This window comes from Dipodomys ordii, unplaced genomic scaffold (genome assembly GCF_000151885.1).
Source record: "Dipodomys ordii isolate 6190 unplaced genomic scaffold, Dord_2.0 Scaffold131, whole genome shotgun sequence".
NCBI lineage: Eukaryota > Metazoa > Chordata > Mammalia > Rodentia > Heteromyidae > Dipodomys > Dipodomys ordii.
Window position 1 is genome coordinate 1,136,857 of NW_012267347.1, and position 4,851 is coordinate 1,141,707.

Here is a 4,851-nt window from a genome sequence, read left to right on the forward strand (position 1 = left end):
AATAAAGCTACCACACAACTATGTTTATTGCAGCATTATTTACCATAGCTAAGATATGGAACCAACCCAGATGCCCCTCAGTAGATGAATGAATCAAGAAAATGTGGTAGATATATATACAATGGAATTCTATGCCTCCATCAGAAAGAATGACATTGCCCCATTTGCTAGGAAATGGAAAGACTGGAAAAAAATTATATTAAGTGAAGTAAGCCAGGTGCAAAGAAACATAGGTCTCATGGTTTCCCTTATTTGCAATAACTAGTGTATGACTGGGACAAGTAGAAAAGGTCCAAAGTTATATACATGTGACCAGATAAGATGAAGTTAAGTGAAATGAACCCCAAGATAGGGCCACTATTGTTTCTAACGTCTTTATAAGGAACCATGTGATTTTTTTTTGTTTCTTTGTATGTTCCTCCCCCATGTTATAACTCCTGTTTTCACTGTATTTGATGTTGGTATAATTTTGGGAGGGGAAGAGAAAAAACAAAATGTTTAAATAGGTATACAGCTTGACCCATTGCAACAATAAGATGTACAAGACACTATGTTGAAAAATGAAATTTACAATTTAGGCGAGGGTGGAGGGATGGGGAGGAGTGTAGTTGTGGAGGTGGGAGGGAAGGGATGGTAGGGAAAAAACAAAGGAGGAGGCAGCAATGCTTGATAAGAAATGTATTCATTTGGTAAGAAATGTACGCATTATCCTGCCCATGTAATTGTAACCCCTCTGTACAGTATGTTCACAAATAAAAAATAAATAAATAAATTTAAAAAAGAAATGTATTCATTACCTTGCTCATTTAACTGTAACCCCCTTGTACATTATTTTCACAATAAAAACATTAAAAATAAAAATATAAAGTAACAAAAAATAAAGAAGTTAAGGGTGTGACATTCAGATCCATTGTACCTGTAACATTGGCATGCTGAATTGAAATAACTGTACAACTACTAAAAGACAAAAAAACCAAAACCAAAACCAAAAACAAGGACACAGCTGAGCAGACCTATAACTAATAATAAGACTGAGTCAGAATTCAAGTGTCTGAACAAACAAAATTCCTGCACCCGATGACATCAGAGATTAATTTTCCCAAGTATTTACTTATTTATTTGTTTATATTCTTTTATTTTTGTCAGTTGTGGTGCTTGAACTCAGGGTCTGGGTACTGTCCCAGAGCTTTTTCACTCTAGGCTAGCCCTCTACCACTTTAAGCCACAATACCACATCTGGTTTTCTGGTGGTTAACTGGAGATAAGACTTTCATGAACTTTCCTGCCTGGTCTGGCTTTGAACCTCAAATTGCAGCCTCTAGGATTATAGGCGTATCCACGGGCACCTGGCTCCCAAAATCTAAAGAGCCAAGAGCTATCTTTCTCAAACTTTTCCATAAAGTTGAAGAGTAGGTGACATTCTATGTGGTTAATTTTATTCTGATTCAAAAATCAATTAAAGATATTACATGAAAAGAAACATTCAGATGAATATGTTTTTGAATATTGATGGAAAACAATAAAATACTAAGAAACCAAATGTTGATACATATTAATTTTTTTAAAACCATAACAATGTGATATTTACTGATGAAATACAAGAATAGTTTACAATGATGTACTTTACTGTCCAAAAGTTCATATGGAACAACAAAAGACCTAGAATAGCCAAAGCAATTCTAGGCAAAAGAAACAATGCAGGAGGGATCATGATACTGGATTTCAAGCTCTACTATAGAGCCATAACAACAAAGACAGCTTGCTAATGGCACAAAAAGAGACTCAAAGACCAATGGAACAGATTAGAAGACCCCCAGAAATGAAACCACATACCTACAGTCAGTTGATATTTGACAAAGAATCCAAAGACATACAGTAGAAGAATCATAAACTCTTCAACTATTGGTACTGGGAAAACTGCCACCATGCACTAACATCAACTCAAAATGGATTAAAGACCTTAACATCAAACCTGATACTCTGAAACTACTGCAGGACAGAGTAGGAGAGACACTTGAACTTATAGGCACAGGCAGGAACTTCCTCAACAGAGTTTCAGGGTCACAACAAATTGGAGAGAGACTGGACAAATGGGACTACCTTAAAATAAAAAGTTTCTGCACAGACAAAGAAATAGCAACCAAACTAGAAAGATAGCCAACTAATTGGGAAAAAAAAGTATTTACCAGCAAAATGTCACACAAGTATATACAGGGAACTCAAGAAACTAACCCCTCACAAATCTAACAAATCAATCATGAAATGGGCAAAGGAGCTAAAGAGAGACTTCTCAGAAGAAGAGATGAAAATGACAAACAAACACATGAAATGTTCATCATCCCTGGACCTAAAGGAAATGTAAATAAAAACAACACTGAGAAACCACCTTACCCCAGTCAGAATGCCCCACATCCTAAAGTCAGCCAATGACAAATGCTGGAGGGAATGCAGAGAAAGAGGAACCGTACTGCATTGCTGATGGGAATGTACACTTATACAATCACTTTGGAAAGCAGTCTGGAGAATCCTCAGAAAGCTACCCTATGACTAGCCATACTACTCCAAGGCATTTACCCTAAGCCACAGGAACCAGTATACAAAGACACATGCACCCCATATTTATTGCAGCACTGTTCACAATAGCCAAGATTTGCAAACAACCTAGATGCCCCACTACTGATGAATGGATCCAAAAATTGTAGCGTCTATATACAATTGAATATTATGCAGCCATTAGATAGGACAAAATAATGGCATTTACAAGAAAATGGATGGAACTAGAGCAGATTATTTTGAGCAAAGTAAGCCAAGAACAAAGAGACAAATGGCACATGGTCTCCTTGATATGTGGATACTAAAGCCAAAATACAAGAAAATATGGCAAAGCAACAAGACTCAAGAAACAAAGGACAGCCACCCATTTTGTCATATCATTGCTAAATGACTCCATGTTCTAGATCATATATATGGTAAATATATGCATGCAACAGAGGGAAGCCAGGAGGAAGAACAGAATAAGTGGGAACAGCCTTCACTAAGCAAAAGGAAAGACATGTAAACATCACCTGATGTGGAAAAAATAACTTGTATTGTCAAAGCTCATAGAATTCGCAAACTGTATAGACTATGATAATGACAATTTGCCTTGTGAAGGTTAAAACGTGTTTGTGACTCTACCTAAGTATCACTATTTCACAATACTGTGAAATATGTGAAATTTATGTAATCACCTAAAAAAAGTGAGAGAAGGGATGGGTTAAAAGAGATGGGTGACAATGTTGTCAGACACTTTGTACTCATATACTGTTTTGTAGAATGGGAACTTCTTAGAACAACTACTTAAAGATAAAAAAAGTCAAAGCCCAATTCCAGAAAAAAAAAGAACAACAAAAAAGAATAGTTTAACATATGAAAATATATCACATCAGGTTAACAGAATGAAGGATAATAACCACATGATCCTTCAATAGATATAGTAAAAAGTGTTTGACAAACTCTAGACCCTTTTCTGATTTAAAAAAAAATCAGCAAATTAGGGATAGAAGGAAAGACCATATGAAAAACCCACAGGAAACATTATAATCAATGTTATAAGGGTAAAACTTCCCTCTACAATCAGAAATAGGACAAGAGGCTGAACACTTTTGTCACTCCTATTCAGTGTAGTACTAGTTTCTTTTAGGTAAGAGAACAAAATAAGAAGCATCCAAGATTACAAAAGTAAAAGTAGAATTATCTCTCTTTAAAAATACTATGATCTGCTGGGCGCTGGTGGCTCACACCTGTAATCCTAGCTACTCTGGAGGCTGAGAGCTGAGGATTGCCATTCAAAGCCAGCTGGGGCAGGAAAGTCTGTGAGACACTAATCTCCAATAAACCATCAGAAAAACCAGATGTGGCACTGTGGCTCAAGCGGTAGAGCGCTTGCCTTGAACTGAAGAGCTGAGGGACAGCGCCCAGGCCTAGAGATCAAGCCCCACAACTGACAAAATAAAAAAATACTATGATTGTAAAAAAACCCAAAACTCCACAGAATACTGTTAATAACCAAATTCAGGGAAATAGCAAAGTTAGCACACAAACATCATTGCATTTCTATGCAGTAATAATGACCACTTTGAAAGTAAAATAAGAAAATAAATCCATTTACAATAGAACTAAAATAATAACATACTTAGGAAGCAACTTAGCCAAGAGAGGTGAAAACTTTGTAGTTTGAAAGGTGTAAAACATTTCTGTAAAAAGAGATGAAAGAAAACAGATATATGGAGGGACTGCCTATATTCACGAATTGGAAGACCTACTACTACTATTATTATTTTATTTTGTTTGTGTTGGTTGTGGGGCTTAAACTCAGGGCCTGGGTGCTGTCCCTGAGTTCTTTTTGCTCCAGGCTAGCACTCTACCACTTTAAGGCTCCCTCCAGGACCATCTACAACAGAGCAGAGACCCTGAGTAGCCCTGGGTGTGTTCAGTAAGCTTATATGATTCCCCACTGAATGGGGGTAGAGGTTGCCTTTTCAGTTTTAGTTTCTCACTGTGGACCAGTATCTCACAAAACTTACACTGTAATGAGAGTTGAAGAAAGGTTGCAACAACAGGTTCAATCCTCCTCTCTCCTTGTCCAGGAAGAAGAAAAATTATAACTTAGTTACAGTTTGGATCCTTCATGTGTTTTCCCTGTCTTCTGCCTTCTCATGCTTATACTAAGATGGTTTTACTGTTCAAGGTCCTTTGAGAGTTTTGTGCTCTTGGTCTGACTTAGCTGGAAAGTAATATTCTATAACTCTTAGACTCATGTAAGAGCAGATGGGAAAAATATTTGCAAAGCCTCTCCTTTAAAAATCCAAG